This window comes from Octopus bimaculoides, chromosome 10 (assembly GCF_046866305.1).
Source record: "Octopus bimaculoides isolate indiv1 chromosome 10, ASM4686630v1, whole genome shotgun sequence".
NCBI lineage: Eukaryota > Metazoa > Mollusca > Cephalopoda > Octopoda > Octopodidae > Octopus > Octopus bimaculoides.
The window spans coordinates 8,443,892-8,470,411 of record NC_142937.1 but is presented as its reverse complement, the minus strand read 5'-3'; the positions used below and the strand labels follow the sequence as shown (position 1 = coordinate 8,470,411).

The following is a 26,520-nucleotide window of genomic DNA, read 5'->3' as shown; positions in this document are numbered from 1 at the left end:
ATGCTTCATTCTTCTGCTAAGATCAATCGGTCTTCGTACCTTGATCCATATTTATGTTCGAAAAATCAATCTATCAATATTATTTTATTAGCATCATGCATGACATAAAGAAATATGTATATTATCTTTCTCTATGCATATCGCATCGAAATTTAGAGTGTGTGAATTAATCCATAATTGTCATTTTTAGCCGCTTATAATTTTACTAATAAGCTAATGAGTTATAAGATTATTCGCACTTTAGACAGAATAACTTGAAGCACTCGTTCTGGCTTTCTGCGCGCTGTTTTCAAATCCAACCGACATTAGCTTCCTTCACATCTTTATTGCGTTGATATTTAATATGCCAGTGCTGTATTGGGTGCTTCTTTCTTGCTATTCAATATTTAATTTCCCTCTGTTTTATCTCTGGAAGAAATCATGTGTATTCAGGTTTTCCAAGGTATATGTTCCCAGAGGTTTAAAATGCGCAGGACACAACGCGTATCACGAGTGTTTCTCAACAAAACTATGAAGTTCTGAGTGGTCAAGAGGCAAATATTTTAAATAGTTTTTATAGTTACCAAGGTGTAATTTCAATAGCAAAATTTGATATATCGCGATACATTGAAATAACCTTAGCATCACACTATTAATATATGGCTTTTGCCTTACACCAAAATGATATTACTTCGGCAAAAGAATACTGCATTCTATACGGATCCCTGTGTATCCTATCCATAACATACGCACATTTTCCTATGAGGCTGTATAAATCTTTTATTATATATGATATACATAAAAACATATTTAATTTGTTACGCACAAATCTGCCCAAGCCGATATGTCGATAAATATATACGATGTTTACGTTCTTACTTTATTTTCTCTATAGACTTTATCAATGTATTATGTACTTTGTTGTGTGGAGATAGAAAATAAAAATTGTAATCGATAATACTAAAGGCAGTATTAATTGCTGCAGTGGAATATGTGTTGAGATTTCGGTTGTCGATCAATGCAGAGAAATTGACGACTTCACAGCAGCAATATTCGAAGCTCATATTGATAGATAACAGTAATGTCTACTGCAACGGACTTTTTATGTTGTTGGCGGATTTCTGAACGGTCACAAATCAGCTGCGGCTGGAAACTCGTGATTATGTATTCTTAACCTTGTAGCAGTTTCTGAGGTAGATAGGTGAACAGAAAACTAGAAAGAAAGACATAGAAAAAGACAAATTATTTATCTATTTGTTTATTTATTTGTTATTTCTAATGTTTTAAAATTTTAGTGAGATATTGCTTTCTTTAAAATAGTACATGATAACTGCAAATATGATAATATAGTTGCTTTCTTACTATTTCTCTGAAAAGCGTACTGCCCTTAATTTGCGTTGAATTTATTTCTCTTAATTGATAAAATGATCTGAATTTACCAATGATGAAAGAAATCCGATGGTTTGAAATGCATGTCTAATTCATAGGCGTTGATACATAGAAATCAGCTGCAAACACAGGGAAAATTAAAATGACCCTGCCGTTTCTTTTCGTGGAGATTTTCTCTACTACGAGTCACATAATATTGATTTCTTCCGACACACAGCAGTGCCTTCTCTATATTTCAGGTGCAGAATTAGATTGTGAATGTGGCATATACATATTCTTATAGAAGAATTATCTGCATAGATGCGAGATGGTGACGAATAAAACACAAAATCAGGTTACATTATAATTATTCCTGATGTGTACTCTCTTCTATGCAGCGCAGTTCCTACTGAAGATGATGTAATTAATAACTTCAGTTTAATTAAGTCATAATTTTGTTTATATTAAACAATATTACGTTAACTACAGTGAAATAATGATTGATGTCGGCTAAGGAGATTGTCAGCCATTTGAAAAGCAACGGTAGCGACACTAAAGTGCTCTGAGATCAGTGGACTGGACGTAATGGCACATAATTTATATATATAATGCAATTTAACGATAATTAGTTCTAGTCTTTTGGCTAACGAATATTACTTAAATAAAATGATAGTGTAAAAAAATAATATATGGTCACTGATCTTAATAAACAGAGGTTTTCCCTTTCATGTCTTTGGTTTCAGAAATTTTATCTCTTGCTTGAAACATAATGACTAATGAAGCGCCAATATAATATTATATAATTTATCATTCATTATATAGAACGTTTACATAGACTAATGCTTCTGGAATTGAAATTATTCAAGAAAAAAGCCAATACGTGATGTATTAATAGATTTTTACCCATCATGTTTATTGAATGACGCTTTGAGATATTATATTGACAATGATTTGGCTGACTGCAACAAACAAAATCAGTTAGAATTTATGTTCTAGTTGACTTTTAGTCATCATATTTTAGGATTTTGGTTTATAGAGAAAGCGAGTGTTTGTACACACTCCTTTGTATTTATACATACGAATGCACACTCATATGCACATATGCATGTCTGCCTGTTTGTCTGTTTGTATGTATGTATGTATGTATAATAAGTTATGTATAATAAGTATGTGCCCATGCATACATGCTTGCACAACTAGCTGGCTGGCTGGGTGGCTGGGTGAACGGATGGATGGATGAATATGACTGTGTAAGTAAGGCTGGTATGACTGCGTAAGTAAGAGGTTCGTTTCATAAATAAATGCTGTGTTGCATATTAGATAAGTACCTTTCGAGAGTAATTTGGAAACCTGAAACAGTGATGAATCTGCGTGGTATATACGTGTACATTTATGCATATGTCAATAGCTGTTTATGTGTACCGACGTACATAAACATTACATTTGAATAAAGCAGCCTTGGGTTCCATTATTCGTACAAAAGATATTTTCATTCCATCACCATATAGTGAGTAGAAATCTCATAACAGAATAACTCACCACCAGAATTGAATCAAATGACATAGCTGAGAGTAAACGCATCTGCAGAGAATATTTTTTTAGATATTTTCCTTTACTCTATATTGTATGTACTCATACAAGAATAAAACATCTGCTAAGGATCGGAAATTAAACCGATTAAAGCGTAGTGTAAACATATTATTAAGAATTACTAGGAAAGCTTATTCTCTGATGTAAAGGTGCGATTAGTAGTCTATGGAATGATAATCTTAATGATAGTAGCTTTTCTAAGATTTTATAGTTGTAAATATGAACAATGCACAATCGTACGATCGCCAAGTTCTCTCCCAATAATGCTTATGTTGATAGAAAGGTGTCGGGAAGAACGGGCAGCTTGTAACGGTAGAGAAGTTGAAATGAGCAGAAGATTAGTCTAAGAAGGAGAGTAAGAATTAAACTCGTAAAAGAATTGCAAAAGTATTTTTTCAGTTGTGTTTATAAAAACGAACACTATTGTCTAATAAAATTGATGTGTCCAATACATTACACTGTAAACTTGCTTTGATATCCCCATAATATTTTGCATCTCTACTGTTGCTAGTACTCTTGTCATGTATACTAATGTCAAAATTAGATATCACTTGTTTCAGTTATATAAGTTTGATGCTGTTAACTACAATACAAATACAAATATTATTTGAATAGTTATGGCACATGAAAATTCCTCCAAAACATATCTTAACTACAATTTTGATATCTTCTAACTATAGATCATATTAATTTGGCCGAAAAAAAATTATGTACCTCTTATGATTTCATAGATAGAGTGCATCTCTACTTAATATATCTACCGTGGAGAATACAAATTGACGAAAAGAATAAAATACTCTAATTATTTTTGCATTCAGGACTATGTGGTCTACGTAATCATACAGTAATAATAATAAACATCATAAATGTTGCAGCATATAGCAACAACAAGCTTTGATTTTCTATTATGATACTTATTTTGAATTATTGTATAATTTTTCATTTGTATAATTTTTAATTTGTAAGAAGTTTTGTCTTTCTATTGTCGGTAACTTTTATAATTTTACGAGAATTACTTGCCTCTATCTTAAAACACACACTAACAAAATTTCTATAAGTTTGAATAAAATAGAAGTGATGATGAAATAGATCTCAAGCTACACAATTACAACATCAATGAAGTGAATCTGTAACCCATCTGTTCAGGATAACTTCTAACATGGTTCCCTGTCTTACTAGAATTAACAGTTAAATTTCCATCTAATAGAAAGCTGTTAGCAATCTAATTTAGTCCTGTATACTTATGTTCATGACGAGAGGATCACAGCTAGAATGTTACTGATCATAGAGTAGCTCATTCTGAGTCCACAAGTGTTCAAATAACTTTTAACATTTAGAAAATGTTGAAAATATGATTATGTGTTTATTGTTACTGTAACCTCATATTAAAACTAAATAGCTGATTATATAGCACGACTACTGGTACATTGCAGTATTACTTCAGTTATGATTCTTTTCAACAGCATGCTCAATATTTTCCTATTTACTATTTCCTACAAAATATAGTAAAAAAAAAAGTACAATCTATATTCTAGATTAATTAGTTTTTAATAATGTTTTGATGTTATGACACTAACATTGTTTTTGTTTTTTAATAGTAAATTTAATAGGATTTTCGTAATTGGAAAGAAGCAAAATTTCTTTGTGGCTTCTAAGATGTCTATTCAAAGAAATTTGTATATTTCAGGGTTTCTCTGATCTATCTGTCAATGTATTCACTGGTCTTCAGGATTAAATTGTAATCTATCATTTTTTGGGCTTGACGTCATACCTAAATTCAATTCTCCCTCGAGGGATTTTGAATATAATCCGTTCAATCAAATTCATTTGCTGTACGTAGAGAGAGTCATATATAACCTTTACTGTTAACAGTAGTGGCACAGAGGAAAAACATATTACAGTTAACTAATGCAGTGAGTAGTTTGTATACTACAGCAATTTTTTTACACTACTTGGTATTAATCTGTCGGAAACGTAAACATGTGCGTGCGCGCGCGTGTGTGTGTGCTTCTGTGTGTATGTGCACGTGTATGCGTATGTGCACGTGTATGCGTATGTGTAAGTGTGCGTGCGTACGTGAGTAGGCGGTGCTCTAGCATGTATATAAAACAGAGACAGAAACAAGTAAAAGAGTAAAGAATATATATGCGTGCGCGTTTATACATGCATGTATATTCATGTATACACGTATATACATCCATATATATATATAACAAGAATATAAGCTTCTTTCCTCGGTCATGTCTAAATTGTAAACACACACACACACACACACACACACACACACACACACACACACACACACACACATATATATATATATATATATATATATATATATATATATACACATATGCATACATACTTATATATGTATGTATGTGTCTATGTGTTTCGGCATCAACACAAGCGAGTGTTTCCAATTTACTTCATTTATTATCTAAAAAATTCATATTTTTTGCGAATCACTAATAAAGTTATCTTTTCACCGAAGTAATTAAAACACCAACTGTGTTTAAAATATTTACTTTTATCATATTATAATTACAAATTTTAATAACGGTCAGCTGTTTAAAAATAGAAACTCTTACCGGTTTTTGTTTAATTGTTGAAACCATGTCAATTTAATTATCGGGTTCATAGCATTAAAAAAGACACGACAATTTCAGAATTTTATTTATCATTCATCATTCTCTTTTGTGCTTAGTATACCCCATTGATTATACGAAGAGTGATATTGTTTTTGTAAACCAAACTCATACGTGATCTCTTTAGATTTATTTTACAGATATCGTTAACTTGCATTAGATTGGCGTGAACATATCTAATTATAATTTCTGTCCCTCGACATATCTTATTCATACTGCTGTGAGCCTATGTATAAATCAATGTTTGCTATTAATCAAGTAGCATGATTACCTATTTTGTATTTCAAACAATGACTGTTTTCCTCACCAAGTTAGCAAACAATGTTTAATGCATTTGACTAGTGGAGGCATTGTAACACTTTCTTCGTTAGTTTCCTATCATATTTTATATGTCCATTAGAGCATATATGAATATCAAGTTAAAATAAAACAAGTGTTAATTTAAATTTTGCTAGGATATGAATTATAGACTGTAATATATTCTTCACTGTTAATAGTATTAAATTAGAAATCGTCTCCTTGTTAGATCGTAGGAATAGCAGGTTATGCCTCCCAAGAAATGAAAAAACTCACCTGATGTGGATTATCTGTTGTGGTAATGGCTAACTTTTAATTGTATAATTCTGTTATGTTAATTATCAATGGTAGAATTACATGAGATCAAGAATATCTTCTTCATGCACATTGTCCCATATCATATCTATTCGTCATCTATTATAACAGGTACGTAAAATACTCCAATAGGCGATAACTTCTGAAGTGTCTCTGACTGGATATTGATTTCTTGAAATGAAGGATTCTGAAACACATTTATTTCTTTTGACTACTTTCTGTAATTCTTCCAGTTCTATATTCTGTTACATTACACTGAAAGGCTTTCTGTAGTAAATAAAACATTTAAGAAATAGTAATACAATAGGTACTGTTTTTCCGAAACATTATCAAACAAGAATATAAGCTTCTTTCCTCGGTCATGTCTAAATTGTAAATATTTTAGTTTTTTTAATCACCAATCAATTATGTCAATAGGATGTTTTGAACAAGTAAAATTGTTGGAAGTTGTGAATAAAATATCAGTGTTTCATAGCCTCAAAGCTACTCACATAAATCACTTCCTCTTTAGTCGGCTGGCAACTGAGTTACAGCAAATGTTAGAGCCTCGGGTTATCTGACTTTGTTACAGTTTAGATTTCTACATTTGAATATCTTCTTAATTATCTCTTGCTTTGATTTTCCGAACTTCCTGAATTTTCCTTTTTTTTTATCTATATGTTATGAATATGTGTATCCTCGCAATACGCTTAAATTTTTTTTCTCAGTGTTACATACTGAATTTGAGTATGACACTAGGACCTGGGCTGTGAGGTCCTCACGGATGTATACAGCAACTTCACCAGTATGTTATATCTTGGTACGTGTACTACTGCATCCTCAATATCAGAGCTCAGATTAGTTTCCACGAGTGCTATGCACAGGGCTTGATTATATGCAGCTAGGTCTCGCAGGAAAAAAAGATTTTGCTTTCGTTGTTGTGATGCAACAGGCTTTAGCAAGAATATTGGCGTGACGACTGTGCAGGCGTTGGCGAGGCCATCCCGAGTTTCTTGATTGTGGTGGTCTTTCACTGTGGTGAGCAAGTTTATGTGTTTGCGCTTGATACAGCCAGGTCGGCTGCTGCATAATCTTTTGCGCCAAGCACAAACAAGACTCTTGCTCAGCACAAACAAGACTCTTGCTCAGCACAAACAAGACTCTTGCTCAGCACAAACAAGACTCTTGCTCAGCACAAACAAGACTCTTGCTCAGCAGCTGCCTTGTGCATAACATCTGAAGAGCGCATTGCATTTGTATACTTCTCTTTGGAGACGATTGGAGCTATTCTTCAGGAAATTATTTCTCCATAAGGCCCCTGCAGTTTTCGTGGGGTCCCAGGTAACAAACCGGCAGTTTGTGCCGTCTTCTGCATGCCAGCATTTGACTTGCAGGTAAAATTTGCATATCCTTGACATCTTTCCAAATTTCTTCTCTCCTCTAGAAGAGGTTTGACCGTTGATGGTCGATTTCTAGCGTAAAGGATGTCCACTTAATGGTCATCCCTACTCACATGTAAGTAATATAATTTTTCTGAATTTTCAGAATTTCCTTTGTGCTAGGCCACTGGTTTTAAATTGGTGTTAATTAAGTTAATATCCAATTTATCACCCTTATTATATATATATATATATATTCACACAACGGGATTTCAATTTCAACTATTAAATCCACTTAGAAGGCTTTGATCGGCGCGTGGCTTTAATAGAAAACACTTGTCAAAGGTACCACGCAGTAGGACAGGACTCGGAACCACGTGATTGAGAAGCAAACTTTTCCCACGCAGCTAAGCCACGCCTGGGCCTATAAAACTTTCGAAATATAATTCCGAGATAAAGGTGTCACTCGAGAATGACTTAGAACCCTCTCGATCTCTCGTCGAATGGTTCTCGACTGAGTTGTATCCGCAATATATATGTATTATATTGAACAAATTTTGTCTTACTGGTATTCTCAGTTGTACTAAATCGTCCAAGAGCGATTATAGAGATAGCAGAGTAATCATATATAAATTCAGTTTGAGGTGTATATTTCTATTTGTATAACCTGTACATATGTTTTAGTGTTCATTGCTTCCTCTTATATAAAGGAGAGAATAGAAAGGATGCTTATTGAAAATGTAAGTGCATTTGATGAATATCTTTAGAAACTGAGCTAGTGTTCCATTTGACTTTCACTATTCACTGATTTATGAAGCAAGAGTTGAGAAGTGTCTATTGTATTGCGTATATACCATCTGATATACGTTGTTAGCTTTCATTTTAGCCAAGAAGTGTGTTAATGTATTAAACTGTGTAGCACGTGACATATTCATGTCTTCTGCAATCAAACTAAAAATAAAGGGCCATAATAAGGAAAGCAATCGATTTATTTACTTTACGTATAAGAGCCCAGAAATCTATTAAGAGCTTAAAAGTATTTTGTGATACCTTTGGCTTTCCCTAAGAAATCAGTGATGTACGTAAGTGCGTTTCAAAGGAAATCAGATCCAACACGAATATGGAGCTCCCAGGGAAATATAACTACAGTCACTTTCTACAAAACAATAAAAATGAAAGAAACGTCTTACCAGATGGGATTAAAAAGAGAAGAATATTATAAGAATAGAAGAGAAGGCAACTCAAGATAATGCCTAATGTAAACTTTTGCAAATATCTATGAAACCCAGGAAAGGCAGCAAGTTAGAGAGAATAATGACAAAGAGAGAATGAGGACAAAGATACCTTTCGGAACTATTATTACAGTAAATGTGTAAAGCAAGAAAGGTACACTAAAGTATTAAAAAGTCATTAGTTTTCGCATTGCCACATGAATTTCAGGTATTCTATTTTTGGCGGGGGAAATCGATTAGATCAACATTAAGTATATACCGCAAAACATCTTATCCCTCGGAAACCAACAGAAATTTTAAAAAATTCCCTTACACTTGGTCATTTTGTAGCAGCTAGACGCCCAACAACCATGCTGGAATATGTTGCAGTTGAGTGTATTCAATAGAGGATATAACTAGTGTAGTCAGAGAACAAAAAACATACTGTAATTTTAGCACCAAAATTTAGCGCTTCTAAGGCACTGATCCCGAAAAAGTGAAAACAAGCAATGTTAAATTTTTGAACGAGGTATTAACAGTAACTGCACGACAAGGTGAAGTATATTTGCCACTTAAATGCGGCTGACCCCTACGGGTGGATGTTACTGTTGCTTTTAGCCACATGAGAACATCTCCTCCAGCTGGCTATTGACACACATCTGTGTCCTGTCTGTATTTGCAAAGGGAAGTCATCCTTCCCATCTTGATCTGCGATACGCACGGACTCGAATTTCTAGGTATTTACCCGTCCTCAGCGTACGACAATCGCCGATCTTCGATACGAAAAATGTCCCGATGCAAATACGTATATACTTTTTCCAGTGAAAATATACACTGATCTCGAAAAAGTGAAAACAAGCACTGTTAAATCACTGAACGAGGTATTATATATATATATATATATATATATATATATATATATATATATATATATATATATATATATATCCATATGCATATATATATATCCATTCATTGATTACTTCTTAGTATAATTCCATCATCCTCAGGTAAAAATTTAAGCATGTATAGATATGTATGATAAAACCTAGAAAATGACCTATTCACCAGCACTTGTTCATCATGTTAGTTGGTGAAATTTTAGCTTTAATCTTCAGCAGCATATTTACATTATGATGCAATCTATGAATGCATCAATAAAATACTACTAAAACAGATGTAGTGAAATTTAAAACACCATTTGTGCTCTTCTTCGACGTAAGCTTAAATAATGAACCGGTGAACCACGATATGGCGAGGGATTACTGTATATATGTATATATATATATATATATATATATATATATATATATATATATATATATATATATATATATATATATATATGTGTGTGTGTGTGTGTGTGTGTGTGTGTGTGTCTGTGTATATATATATATATATATATATATATATATATATATATATATATATATATATATATATATACATATATACATATATATATATTCCTCTTATGTGTAAAACGTGTGTGTGTGTGAGTGTGCGTATGAGAAAGACATTGTGTGTGTATGTGTGTTTGTTTGTGTGTGTGTGTGTGTGTGTGTGTGTGTGTGTGTGTGTGTGTGTGTGCCTGTGCGTATCTGTACATTTATTAGAGTTAAAAACAAACTTCCTTCTGTGTTTATCAATGAACCACTATTCCTCCAAAAATACCCAGACGCTATTCACTTCTTTCACCCTTCTTTCTTTGAGATTCCAAATACTCTGTGCTGAACTCATCTGTTATATTGGGCAAGTGAGAAGTTATGTTTTCTGGATTGTTGAAATCTATCATTTCGTACAGCGTATGTCAATGTTGATCCATCTTTCCTTTTTGTACTCTTTAACGCTGATGCAATTTGCCTTCAGCTTCGTACTTCGTCTGCTTATTCATCGTTTATCTTCTATAAAAGTTTTTGTAGAATTTTGTTCGAAAGTATACTTTAAATATCGTACAATATATCTTCCAAATTCAATTTAAATTCTTTGGAGATAATCTCTTTTAAAATATGTATATATAAATGTAATATAGCACTTGCAATCCAACTTGCTAGTTATCGGTCCTACTAATAGCGAAAAGGCAATAATATGATTACAGCTATTATTGGGTTGGTGCATAATTATTGCAGATTTTTTTCAATAACTTTTTTATTCAACAAAAACAATAACGACATGTAACAAAAACATCTTTAAATGCCTATTCCAGATCATATTCGCCATCTGCTTCAATTACTGCTTCCCATTTGCTTGGCAGACGGTCAGACCGCCATTTAAAGATGTTTCTATTAAATATTGTTATTGTTTTTGTTGAATAAAATTTCTTGGAAAAAGGTCGCAATAATTATGCACCAACCCAATACAATTGCATTTTAAACATAATACGATGAGAAATGATCCACAACAAAAATGCTCAATACGCTGTGTCACAGAAAGCGAGAAATTAACTTTGTTATTACTCATATCAAATGATAAAGATACTAGCTGAAAACCATAGCGAATATGCTATTCTGTTTCTGGACAGGAAATGTAATTCCAAATTGCGATAGTTCACCAAATGTTCAGTACTACATGCATCTGGCTCTATTAGCAGTGACAAAAATACATTCTGCACAGTGAAAGGATATATTTCACAACATCATATTGCTACGGACATAGAAATAGATTTAAACCGGTGATTTCTGATATGCGTAAATATGATATCAACTCAACTATAACACACCATGTTATAGTTCAATGTATTGAATGCTGCTACGTATATGTTTACAGATTGGCTTCGCTGCGGTTTATTTTTGACATTCAGAATAATGTCGCAGTTCAAAATAAACTAATTACATACAGTGGTATTGTGACACGCATTAGATCCCTTCGAATGATTTACGTTCAGTGCAAATATGACATGTCCGTATTATATATATATATATGCACACAACACATTTATAACCACCTGGCTCTTTATCTAGCCATGTGTGAGTGTGTGTGTGTGTGTGTGTGCGCGCCTGTTTGTGTGTATATGTATGCATGTATTTACACACACACTTTTGAATATGCATATGGGTACGTATAAATATGCATGTATAAAAGTGTATATACATTATATGTATGGGATATGTGGCTTTTTGATCCTTCTGTCATATAATGCACGTGGTATGCATTAATTCTGTCAGTATAATCAATATGCTATAATATCTCCATTAATTTACACGAGGTTTCGTGCTTTTTTTAACATTATAAATAACTATTGATTCATATTTTGACATTGTACTAAGTTTTAAAAATGTATATAGAACTATTCTTTTTTGTGCCAAAAATAATTTTGTTTTGAAATTTCACAAAGCATAGAAAATTTGCGTGTAACAACAACTACAAAATCATTTACATTGAATTTTAGCAAAATCTATGCTCTGTCCTCGAGGAATAGTTATTAGGGACTGTTAGCGCGCCGAACAAAATACTTAGCGGCATTCCTTTCGGCCCTTTACAATATGAGTTCAACTTCGACACGCTTAGGTTTGCCTTTCATTCTTTCAAGATCGATAAAATAGAGAAGCCATCAAGTATTTAAGTCGATGTAATGGGCAAATAGCCCCAAACAACTTACTTTGAGCGAACATATAAAACAAATTTTGAAACCATTATGTCATTGTTGTGCACTTCACTGTATATAATATTGATAGAAATTAACATACAGAAAATGGACTTATCAAACACGTAATCTATTCACTTTAAATACATGTTGATGGGAGTATATATTGTGATAAACAATAATCAAAAGTGCAACAAAACAGATTGACTTAATACTACCCTCTGTATTTATTCTTTTGTTTCTACAGCTATTCCCGTTCGAAAACGTTGAATAAATGGATCCGCTGTATCCAACGGCGCACATGTTTGTGATATTTACCTAACTATAAATATTCCATTAATCTCTTACTGCATCTCTTTGTCGTTCCCTCATCTCCTGAATTTATTAATTTATTTAACTCACCCTCTAGTGATCGATTCACTTCTTAGTGTCTCTATCTATGCATCAGTATATGGCATCTAAAAGATCGCAGATGCTTTGCACGTGCGTAATGCTTTAAGCAACGTACTAGTGCATCAAGATTTTGTATAAATACACCCTCATATATCTTATGCGTGTGCATTCGTTTGTGCCGTGTATGAGGATATCTTTCTGAGTACTTGCTAGTATGTGTGTATTTGTATTTATGAGTATGCATCCATGCGCATATCTGTTGACAAGTGTGTGCATTTTAATCATGAACGTGTTGATCGATAGCTCTTAACTCAGGGATATTAAAAGTATATAACTTTTGAGTATTATTGACGATAATTTTATTAATTTTTTTAATATTATTTAGCATATAGGATGTTTCTATATAAAGATAAAAGAAATCAAGGAGAGTAAATATTTTTTAAAACTTGCTTCTTCACAGTAATGCAGAGAGTCTAAGCTTACCTTCAAGCAGTAAACATTTTAAATTTAGTCGTGATTGATGGTGTATGGAAATAAACTACAATAACTATAGATCAGTGAACTTTGAAACAAAAGAAGCAAAAAAGAATAACATTAATAAATGTATTAACCTAACAGAATTTATATGGAACACTTAAAAAAATGTATTGATTTAGTTGTCCCTAAAAGTATTTTGAAAAGCAAATAAAAAGCCTGCAGAAATAATCTTCTTATTGGGAATACGATTTGTGGATATAAATCTGCAGCGGAGCTTACATTTTAATAGACAATAATTTATTATTATTTAGAAGTGTTAAGGTGGCGAGCTAACAGAATCGTTACTGCCACGCACAAATGCTTAACAGCACTTCATCTGCCTTTACGTTATGAGTTCAAATTCCACTGAGGTCCACGTTGTCCTTCATCCTTTCGGAGTCAATAAAATAAGTACACTGAGGTCGATGTAATCGACCTGCGCCTTGTCCTAAATTGCTAGCCTTGAGCTAAAGCTTGAAATGAATAATTTATTAATTAGTAACATTAAAGCAGCAACCGGCAGAAATGTTACGCCAACGACACATGTTTAGTGGTATTTTGTGTCTTCACATTCTGAGTTCAAATTCCACCGAAGTCGACTTTGCCTTTCATCTATTCGGAGGTTGATCAAATAAGTACTAGTTGAGCATTTTGCATTTTGGTTGATGTAACCAAATAGACCTGTCTCCAAAATTTCAGACACTGTGCCAATTGTAGAAAACATTGTTCAGATGTATTCCTCGATAATTTTTACGTGCTGTGTTCAAATGCCACCATGTATTCTTTTACAATTGCTTTTCCCATTGATATTTTCATAGTGCTAGCATACATTACAGTGGATGTATGTCTTAGCACTATCTTTCATATTGACTTATTTTTGTATGGGTAACCAAGAGAAAATATAGTTATTCAAATCTACATATTTCACAGTTGCCGCATTCTGCTTCATTACATGCATTTGATAATTCCCTAATGTGGGGTTTGATTCTGTGCTGTACTCAAGAATATTATTATTATTATTATTATTATTATTATTTTATGTTTGACTTTTGTTTTGCATTTGTACAAGTTGGATCCAAGTCTCACCCAGAGACCTCAAGAGACAACAAGTTAGAAGTTCATGTAGGTGTTATGCCTAGGGTACCATATATTTGGATTTGTACAGTTTTGTTCAAGTGAATGTTTAAGAAACCATAAGAAAATTATGTTTGCTTTAAAATTTGAGATCACATAGACAGTATTTTACGTAGGATATGGGCAGTTCCCATGAGCACTATCTTTTGGACTTCAGCCATTTTGGGGTTTCCTGGTATCTGAGCTAGGTAGTAATCAGCCCGTTTCGCTGTGATCCCCAGGGCACCTATGACAATAGGTATTGTTTTCGTCTTCAGATTCCACATTTTGCTAATTTCTATTTCAAGATCTTTATATTTGCTCAGTTTTTGGTAGGTCTTGACAGATACGTTTATATCAATTGGGACAGTCATATCAATGAGGAGGCATGATTTTTGTCTGAAGTCTTTCAGTATGATGTCTGGCCTATTTGCGTCTATCTTTCTGTCAGTTTGAATGGTGAAGTTCCAGAGGAGTGCAATGTGATCATTTTCAAGTACTGGGGGTGGTTTGTGTTCCCACCAGTTTTTATCATGGGGCAAGTCCAGGTTTTTGCATATTACCCAGTGAATATATTGTGCAGCTCTATCATGCCTGTTGAGATACTCTGTAGGCGCAAGCAGACTGCACATGGAGACAACATGATCGATGGTCTCATTTTGTTGTTGGCATATACGACATAATGGGGAGCTGCCGTTCTTTAATATGTTGGCCTGGTAGTTCTTTGTAGGTAGGCATTGATCTTGGGCTGCTATGATAAACCCCTCTGTTTCTGATTTCAATCCAGAGGCCATTAACCATTGGTGGGTAAGGGCTTTGTCAATATCTGCATTATTCGCTCTCTTTGGGTATTTGCCATTGAGAGGTTTTCCATGCCATTTTTCAGTCATAATAGCTAAGGCAGCAATTTTAGCACGGGTTTTCAAGCGCTTAGCTTTTTCTGTAGGTGTTTCTAGTTCGTCTAATTCTTGAATTTGTTGCAATTGGAATTCACTTAGATATTCCTTTGCCTGTTTTGTTACTGAGTAAGATGCTTTCTTGCTTTCATATTTTAAGACAAGTTTTAGCATCCAGTCCTCAGAGTTTTTCATATAGGCGTCTAGGCCAATTGTGGCTACCTTCATTGATAATGCCAGCTGTAGTAGTCCTCGACCTCCCTCTTTTCTTGGCAGATAAAGACGTTCTATATCTGCCTTAGGGTGGTGGATTCTATGCATTGTCAACAGTTTTCGTATTTTTCTGTCAACATTACATATTTCAGTAATTGACCAGTTAACGATGTTGAAACTGTAAGTCACGACTGGTATGGCTAGAGCATTGATCGCTTCGATCCTGTTTCTCGCGTTCAGCTCTGTCTTCAGTATTGCTCTCACCCTGCGATAACATTCTCTTCTGATCCTTTCCCTCATCACTGAGTGCTTGATATTGTCCCCTTCAATTACCCCTAGGTATTTGTAGCTCTCCGCTGGTTCTAACTCTTTTATGACATTTTGCTGGTCAAGGTTCACATTAGATGTATTTGTCATTTTTCCTTTGATAAAGATAGCTTTTGCACATTTATCAAGGCCAAATTGCATCCTGATGTCATCACTGAATTGTTTAACAATCGCTAGTAGGCCTTTGAGTTGTTGGTCATTTTTTGCAAAGAGCTTTAAATCATCCATGTAAATGAGATGATTTATATTTTTATCAAATATTTTATAACCATACTGTGCATCATTGAGCAATTTTGAGAGCGGTATTAGGGCTAGACAGAAGAGGAGTGGTGATAGTGAGTCACCCTGGAAAATGCCACATGAAATTCTTACATCTCCAGCATTTAGAGATTCATTGTCATTGTTCAACATCAGTGTGGTTCTCCATGATCTCATACTTACAGATAAAAAGTTTCGCAGAGTAGGAGCTATTTTATACATTTCCAGACATTTCCTAATCCAGCTATGTGGTAGGCTATCAAAGGCCTTTTTATAGTCTATCCAGGCTATTGACAAGTTTTTGTGTCGCTTGTGACAATCTTCTAAGATCATCTTATTGATGAGTAGCTGATCTTTACAACCATAAGATCCACGTTTACATCCCTTTTGCTCATTAGGGAATATGCTACTTTCTATTAAAAAACTATAGGTGTACTCGGTTAGGACAGATGTTAGCGTCTTATACATTGTTGTTAAGCAGGTTATGGGGCGATAATTTTTTGGTTCGTTTGTTTCCTCATTTTTTGGAAGCAGGAATGTTAAACCATTAACTAGCCAAGAGGGCATCAAACTAGGATTTTGCAAAACATCGTTGTAAAGTTTTGTTAGCAGTTCATGGCTTTCTGGGAAGGCATTCAACCAGAAGTTAGGAATTTTATCCTTTCCTGGAGACTTCCATTTGCTTGACCTCCCGAGAGCAGATCTTATATCTTCTACCCTGACCCCCTCCCACTTTTGCTCCTCTAAGGAGTCTAGGTCTGTAGCTATTCTATCAATCCAAGGGGCCTTTTCATTGTGTGTTTTATCTTCTGCCCAGATTTTATTCCAAAATTCTTGCACTTCTTCTTTTGATGGGACAGACTTTATTGTTACTGGTGTTTTCCCTATCTTCCTGTAGAAATTTTTGGGGCTATTTTTGAACATGTTATTATCTCGGAAGAATTTAACACGCTTTTCATACCTTGCTATGCGGGCAGCTTTAGCACATACCTTTTGCTTGATGGTTTCTATGGTGGCATCAATGTCAACTATGGTTTTCATGTTATATTTTTTCTTTAGTTTTTGGGTCTCTGTAGGTTTGATACTCTTGTCAAATTTAAGGTTTTTCAAACATTCTATGTCAGATCTAAGCAGCTTAATTTGGTGTTGAATGCGTTCTTGCCAAGAAGGCTTTTTGTGGGAGTGTTGTCTTTTTCTAATCTTTTCACCACATAGAATCGTTGAGATTCTTGCGGATGCATAGTACAGGTGGTTGAGATCTGTAATATCAACATCATTAGCTGAAATTATATCCTTAAGTGCAAGGCGGATTTTACCAATTATTTTCAGGTTTTGGTTAGAATTGCGAATTTTGGGGAGAGTGTCGCGTTCATTCATACTAGTTTCTTTAATTTTCAGCCATTCAATCATGATTTGATTTTTTAGATCATGTAGTTCTGTTGCGTCGATTTCTGTATGACTTCCTTCATCTATTTGATTTTCACCTGCCTTAGTGTTTATGGTTGGTTCAGAGAGTATTTTATTTTGCCTATCAGTTACCTTAACTCTTTCAATTATTACTGTATTTTCATCAGCCTTGGGCTGGTTTATAATTATTTCCTCTTATTATTATTATTATTATTATTATTATTATTATTATTATTATTATTATTATTATTATTATTATTATTATTGTTCAGTAGTTTTATTTTTATAACGTGCTTTCACTTCACTATCGAGCGCAGCTCTGTGTGCCTTGGGTATGTGCTGTGGTTTGCTGTGATGCTCTTATGGTTACTGTATTGAAAGTGTTTTGCGTAGGATGTGTGCAGTGCCCAGTAGTGCAATTTTCTGTATGTTATATATATTTGCCTTCATTCTGCACTAGATAATTTTCTAGTTCTTCGTTGGATATTTTCTAATTGTTTTTTTAATTCCATGGTGAACATCTGTGGACACTATTTCAGACCTTGGGAGATACATTCTAAATGCGCTGATTATTTCCATTATTTCTTTGTATAATCTAGTGAATTTGTTTAGCACGTATTTGGATATTTTATCTCAATGTATCTTACAATTTGGACAACTAAAGTATCGATGCTTATTGCCTTAATTTCGCATTTAGTCATTTTTCAGCCGCAGGAGTGGCTGTGTGGTAAGTAGCTTGCTTGCCAACCACATGGTTCTGGGTTCATTCCTACTGTGTGGCACCTTGGGCAAGTGTCTTCTACTATAGGCTTGGGCCGACCAAAGCCATGTGAGTGGATTTGGTAGACGGAAACTGAAAGAAGCCCGTTGTATATATGTATATATATGTATGTGCGTGTATATATTTGTGTGTCTATGTCCCCTCAACATCGCTTGACATCCGATGGTGGTGTGTTTACGTCCCCGTAACTTAGCGGTTCGGCAAAAGAGACCAATAGAATAAGTACTAGGCATCCAGAGAATAAGTCCTGGAGAATATTTGCTCGACTAAAGGCGGTGCTCCACTATGGCCGCAGTCAAATGACTGGAACAAGTAAAAGAGTAAAAAGAGTAAAGAGTTATAAATACTTTTTAAAAAAATCCTTTCATTTGTGTATGATGTACACAGTTTAGTCTTTTGGTACCCAAATAATCGTATGCGCAGGGCTGTACTTTGTTCAGCTATCTAATTTCAGTTTCTCTGAAGTAAGATAAAAATGTTCTGAAATAATTTTCCTCTGTTCCAGGTCATTTTGATTCATTTTTCTAAGTTAAAATTCATTGAATTATTTAGTAGATCCGAATAACGTATTTTTTTTTCTGTTCGCTTTTACTTGTGTCAGTCATTCGTCTGCAGCCAAGGTGGGACCGTGCGTTGAAGAAATTTTAATAGAGTCAATTGACCCAGTATTAATGTCTTTGAAGCCTGGTACTTATTCTACCCGATTATTCTAACGAACTGCTAGTTTATGGGAACGTAATGACACCAACACTTTTTGTGAAGCGGTAGTGAGGACAATTACAGAAAAAGATACACACACATATACACAGACGCGCGCGGGCTCACAAACACTTACGCAGGTATATACATATATACAAACTTAAAGACATATATATATATATATATATATATATATATATATATATATATATATATATATATATACATATATATATATATACATACATGTATGTATATATATATATATATATATATACATACATGTATGTATATATATATATATATATATATATATATATATATATATATATATTTATACATATACATATATATATATATATATATATATATATATATATATATATATATATATATATATATATATATATATATATATATATATATACACCGATAAGGAAATTATTTTATTCTCAAACCAGGAGACAATGCTAATATAAGTCTAGACATATATATCCTGAGTTTGCAGAAGAACCTGTCGTTGGATCAGTTTAGCTTAATGGTAAAACACTTCACGCGTAATCACAGGGATGTGAGTTCGTGTCTCATGGCTGGCCGTCGACACATTCTTCTGCAAAATATCGATCGATAGCTTATTTTTATATGCTATATTATTAGCATTATCCTGCGTTTGAGAATAGACATTACTGCCAATCGAAAATAGGTGGAATAAGAGACACAAGCCTCTTGCAAATTTCTTCTAATGGATATAAGTAGTGCTTTACAGTTTCCTCATTTGTCATTGTCCCTCCATGCAATCGTGGCATATTCTTGTTGTTACCTTAATTATGATTAGTGGTTGAAGGATCCAGTGTTTGGATATTGTCAAACCACAATTTATGACATGCTCAAACTTTTCAGTTGCTTCTTTAGCTTTGTTGAACCATTTCCAGCAATTTCAGCATTTGCAGTACTATAATCGTATCTTTGGTGATCCGCTTCTATGTTCTCTTGCTACATTATAATTTTACGTAAGGCTTCGTATGTTTCTGAGCATGTTAGGGATATGTAGTTTTAAGGGATTTGGAGATTAAGAATGTTTTCATTTTAATAAATCAGAGATCCAGCCCTTCTCCATATTTTGGAAAGCATCCCATTATCTTTCTCTGTCTGCACTATACGTGTCCCTGCTCAAAGGTTTTTAAACAGTTGTGCATCTTCCCGATGTCCTGAAGCCTTCCAGTTGTTTCCTTTTTTTTTTTTGTAATGATTTATTTGCACCTTCCTTTATTTTGAATAACCGTTTGTTCAAATGCTGTGCTTCTTGTTTTGGTCGATCTTATCCGTAGTGAGCTTTTAGCTCCCTATTCCTCTCTTCTACTTCTGGTACTGATGGTGTTTCCGTGGCTACTATTTGGTTTTGATACGAAAGGTCTTGATACCATTACTTTGAGTTTGTTCTGAACTATCTATTTTCTTCAAATAACAATTCTTGTTTTTTCTTCAAATAACTATTGTCGTTTTACAATGGTATCTCTGCGATTTAGTGAGGATCACTTGTTTCAGATTCTTGATTTCCTTGTCATGTTATATTTCTGTAATATTTTTCTCACGTTTTCTTTCAATGGCGTTCTGTTATTGATTACATCAGCGGTTAAGAGATGCTTTCTCTTCTTTTCTGTCGTTTTCTGAATATTTGTTTTCCATATCGTTTGCTTGGGATTTGATACTCATACTTGAGTGAATCTAAGAATGCGCCTGATTTCCATTCAAACACAGAAGTTGTTGCAGAACATATGCCAGTTTAGCGTTATATAGTTAATGTGTGTATCTGTCATAATTGAGTCATGGATAGCCAAGTGTATGTTTTGTTATTGTTGCAACAATGTCATTGCATTTCATTCTCGTGTGGATCGTATCTTGGTCTAAAAGGAAATCTGTTATTTTCATTTCTTGCATATCCAGTTCTAAATCTGTTGTGTTCAATTCTTGCATATCCAGTTCAAATATGTCAAGGTTATGATTTTTGTCCTTAGAATGTCTTATTTTTAACTATTCGTCATTTAAATTTTACGTATATTTCTGTTTTCAGAAATTTGGTTTGGTTGTTTTTTGGTCAGAAATGAGCAGTTATAGGGTTTCGATTTGTCACTTATGTTGCACATGTTAATTCTGGGTCTCTTGTATACTCAATGATTTTTGTGTTTTCGTAATGCATTCTTTCTCTTCAGTGTTCGTTTTCAGTCTCAGGTACATTTCTTTCTGAGATTCTATCTTAGCTAACTATTTGAGGCCACCAGCGATACATATAGACCTGGAATATTTGCCTCTCCAAACTTTATAAGAATGTCCTACCGTATTTTGGGTTTTTTAAATATTAATTTGCTAGGGTATCTCTGTGAAATATGCCTTTAGAACAGAAACAATATTCCTTTTGCATTATTTGCGATACTTCAGTCGTAAATCTCGTTATATGACCAGAATGTCATCATTTTCATCGGTTACAAGTTAGTTTCGCACATTGTTAGGAGTTTCAAGCGTGAGGTTTGGTGCTTATTTGCAAAACACCTCCAAAGTACGCATTCTTGATTAAGACACTTGTGTTGAGTGTTACTTCTTTTGATTCGATTATATGTAAAATGCTTGTGAAAGATGGTGAGAATGGATTGGTCGGTGTTGATATGAACGACTTGATGGTCGTTATTAGACCGTGTCTTTATTAGACCAAGAAATCAAATTAAATAAGACAGTGAAATTTATTTTGTAAAATATATTTGAAATAACAGCAATGATAATGCATTTCCAAAATTTTAAAGACGAATCTACCTAAAAGCAGACAAGTATCTAAAGTATACTTTTGTGACAAGTCATATTCATGAGTTAACTTGTCAAGCTTCATTTATTTCATCTGAATTCAATTATATCATATTGAAATTTAAACTGAAGTGGACATTACGATGTCAATTAACATAATTAATGTAATAAGAGATGAATAGTTCCGGAGGAATATATTTCAGAAAAATACATACATACATGATATAGATTTCGGAAAAAAGACATTTAGAAAATATATGCTTAAATGATACAATTTAGTGTACATATAATCATATATTACATGTTTGTATATTCTTATTGATATGTAATATGAATAGCAACATCTTCTACATGGAAATTATGGCATTAAGGAAGAGAATAAGAAAACAAACAGTTGAAACCGAAGTAATGGTAGTCATTAACGCAAGGAATTGTTTTCACTTTTTAAATTTAAAGAAATACCAATTACACAGCATTTTCTATTGTTTCAACACGGATTGAATCGCATATTCTAATTATCTACAGCCTACATAAATATAAGGAAATTTATTCGAAATAAACATATGACGATATACAATAAACTAAGGCGGCGAGCTGGCAGAAACGTTAGCACACCGGGCGGAATGCTTAGCAGTATTTCGTCTGTCTTTATGTTCTGAGTTCGAATTCCCCCGAGGTCGACTTTGCCTTTCATCCTTTCGGGGTCGATAAATTAAGTACCAGTTGCGTACTGGGATTGATCTAATCGACTGGTCCCCTCCCCCGAAATTTCGGGCCTTGTGCCTAGAGTACAAAACAATATACAATAGACTAATATTTGCCATTATACGACGCAAAATTCTATAATCATATAAACTATGATTATACAACTAAACATCGTTATAAACGAATATCCACTTGTAAAGATATGACGATGGCAATGTTGATATCGGCGTCGTTACAGTGCAAAGAAATAGAGGATGATAGAAAAACTTCATATGAAGGATTGTTAAGATGTTTGTACAGGTGAGTAGTATAATCTTAGGGGCACTTATCTGACGACAGAAAACCAGATCTGTTTTGTGGGTACTTGACTCCGTTTCCTTCGCTCACGTCTGACCACACAGTTTTGAAAACGCGATCAAGCAAAACAGTTCAGTTCTTGAATAAAAGAAGAAAAAAAAAACGAAGCAAAGACAAAAATCTCGGATACAATGTCATGACTGAAAGCTTTCAAATTGTTGATGTTATTGATGTGTGTGTGTGTATTGTTGTGTCTTGGGAGAGTCATTATGCCAATATTATTAACACGCGCGCTGTTTCAATTCCGGTCCTTTATTATTAGACAATTGGTTAAATATACAACTAACTAATCGATTGTTTGTATAACTTGGTTAGACAGTAAGTCGATTTTTTTTTTTGGTAAAAGCTCTTTCGTTTCTATATGCAACCTTTTCAATGACTTTTCTCTTAGTCCGTTACAGAGGCGGCGTTCGTCTGTCTGAGATGTGTCTATATGTGTGTGAGTTTGCGTGCCAGTCCACCCGTGTACTTGCGTATGTATGTATGTAGGTATATATGTATGTATGTATGTATACGTATATATGTATATAAGTATGTAAGTATATATGTATATATATATATATATATATATATATATATATATATATATATATATATATATATATATATATATATATATATATATATATATATATATATATATATATATATATATATATATATATATATATATACATATATTCTTACATACTTATATACATATATACGTATACATACATACATACATACATACATATATATACATACATACATACATACATATATATACTTACATACATACATACGCAAGCACACGGGTGGACTGGCACGCAAACTCACACACAAATAGACACATTTCAGAGAGAGAGAGAGAGAGAGAGAGAGAGAGGGGGGGGAGGGAGAGAAAGAGAAAGGTAGAGATTGTTTTAGCGTAAAGATGGTTGTAAGCGACGTGAAAGTTAGCTAACAAACGAGAAGAGTGAATACATAAATGATTTAAAAAATCGCGAGAACAGTCGGAAGTTATCGAGGTGCATTTGAAAGAGTTGTCATGTTCGACGATCCGTGTATGCGCTCTCTGTTTGCTGTTTCCTGCGTCTCTGGTGTGTAAGCGTGCGTGTGCGCATGTGCGTGTTTGTGTGCATGCACGTGTATATGTATGTGTGTAGATAATATTATTAAAGTGAATTTGTAAGTGCATTCAGATTCCTGTGTCTATTAGTATATCTTCCTTTGCACGCATGCATTTTTGCGTGAACATACGGAACAATTAGTATTCAGATTTAATATGTGTACGGATGAATGTGTGTGTGTGTGTGCGTTGTTTTGTGAGCATACATGCGCGCATAAATGTGTGTGCGTGTGCGCGTCTTGTGTGTGTATATATGTGTGCGCGCGCGCGAATATTACTTGTTTGTGTGTCAAACAGAAGCATGATGCAAATAGTGTGCGACCGTTGCTAGTTGTGGCAAACTGCTGAATGTACCGATCTTCCGATCTTGTCAAACTAATTTTGACAAAAAATAACGTAAAGAATATACAGAGAATACGCAGAAGGAGTATATAGCTAGAAAGTGCACAGGAATAGAAGATATAAAGACTAATGACTTTAGTAGGTGAATTAAAATTAGATTTGTTATCATATATTTGGTTTTCAGTTCTCATATTTTAAAATAATGATGCTCTAATTTGTATATCTGAACGTTGATTACTGGCAGAGCAAGCTTTGCACTTAAAGTCTCTTATACTTAAAAGTTTTTACTATTCCTCTTTTTTATACCCGCACTGAACCTTCTCGCTTACTAACGTTTGTTAACAAATTTAGTTAAAAGTCTGGACAGAAAAATTAACACCTTCTTCTATGCGTTTAAACTGAAATATTTCTACCATATAACGTAATCGTATAAGTAATCTTGGTTGATACAACAATTTGACTGTTGATTTTTGTATCCTCATCCTCGTCTCCATATACTATGTTAATGAAATTATTTCATGCATCAACATAATAATATTTTATATATCATCATATCTCTAACCATTCTTAGTTCCATTAATTTTTTTTTATTATTTCAAATAAATTTCTTCCAATTTTTTCCTATTTTATCTAAATACTGATCCATCACATGCATTTATTTAGATGAATAGTTTCCGTATTTCCAAATAACACTCAAAGATTATATTACCTCGCCACAGCACATTTCGAAATTCATCGAGATTTCCTTCAATCATATATAGCATATCTATTCATCTTTATTTTAACAGTATTTTTAAAATCTCCTTCTTATTTAACATTTGAGTACTATATACAAATAATTGCTATTATGTTAAACTTTCGTGTGTCCAAAGTTAGCCAAATGCGTTGCTTTTCAATATTAATTTTGCTTGCAATAGCCGGTCCTTTTGGTCAAACTATCGTATCTCCAGCTGCTCCAGATGCCAGGATAAGAAAAAGTGTAGTACAACGGTTTTGCTATGGAATGCTAAAACTATTTTTTCGTTTCCTGAAAAAGCAAAGTTTTGGACTTACGACACTTCTGCTTAATAACAACGAAATATATTCTATTTTCCTTTGCATTTTTACAATACCCATCGTTCATTTCCGTATATTTTTAGATGGTATATGTCATACTGTTTAGTTTTATCTATCTATCTAGTTGTTTTCAACTTCGTTTTTATTTCCCTGCGTTGCACTTTCTTTTGAATCTATTTTAACATTCACCAACAAGCATCACTCTTTATAATATTTATATTGTTTTGCATAACTACTGCTTCTTACTTTAATTTTTATTAACGTACTTGTTATTGCTGAAATATTTTCATTATTACTTTTTGTTTACAATACATTACAGCACCACCATCTCAGCATATGACCTGCAGTCTTTATGAAACTATCACTAACAGGACAATCTTTAAAATTTTACATTGGAATATGCTTAAATCAGTAGTAGCTAACAGACTTAAGGTAGGCTTTTGCACTTTTAGCACTAAATATCTCTTATCTTTATCAAGATAAATATATTCCCTGCAACTTGTAATTAAAGCATATTAGTCAAATTCTTGCATCGTTTTCCTTCTTTGCAGCAGCTCTATATATGACCAGACTCTCTGTACAGGTCTCTATATATCCTATATGAATGCCTTTTTATCAAACATCTCTAAAAAAATACTTTGTTTTTCACCTCATATTCATTCATTCTATATTGTTAATATGTTTCTTAATGCCTATTGATTCATTTTTTCATACATTATGAATAAGGATTTTTTTCAAATAATTGACTCACGAAATCTGGTTTGTGCTTGGTGTAATCTACAAAGACCAATGAGTCAAACACATCTAACACACCTTCTTGTTTTCTTCTTTTTTTCTGTTGTCCTTCCCCTCAAATTTCTCTCTACCTCATCTACGTCTGTGCACATGTATCTATAGGATTTTACGATTTTAACATAGAAGCAGGCCTTCTCACATGATCCCAACAATTCAAATTGTATATATATTTATATATATTCGCACATTCACACATACAATCGCGCGCGCACTTCTATGCATATATATATATGTATATATATATGTGTGTGTGTGTGTGTGTGTATATATATATATATATATATATATATTTATATATATATGTATGTGTATATATATATATCTGTATCTATATCTATTTCCATCTCACACACTCTCTCTCTCTCTCTCTCTCTCTCTCTCTCTCTCGCTCTCTCTCTCTCTGTATATA

At 33.5% G+C, this 26,520-nt stretch overlaps 1 protein-coding gene across 6 annotated transcripts in view; it reads left to right on the top strand.

Annotated features, from left to right (window-relative positions):
* Positions 1–26,520, top strand: part of LOC106868423 (uncharacterized) — a 350,125-nt gene that overhangs the window by 12,768 nt on the left and 310,837 nt on the right. For 5 of the 6 annotated variants that reach the window (XR_016243322.1, XM_089358353.1, XM_089358350.1 and 2 more), the window contains exon 2: positions 25,636–25,748. The exons of the other annotated variant lie outside the window; for it this stretch is intronic. The gene's annotated coding sequence lies outside the window, so the exon portion shown is untranslated. The remainder of the gene's footprint in view (positions 1–25,635; positions 25,749–26,520) is intronic. 6 annotated transcript variants of the gene reach the window in all.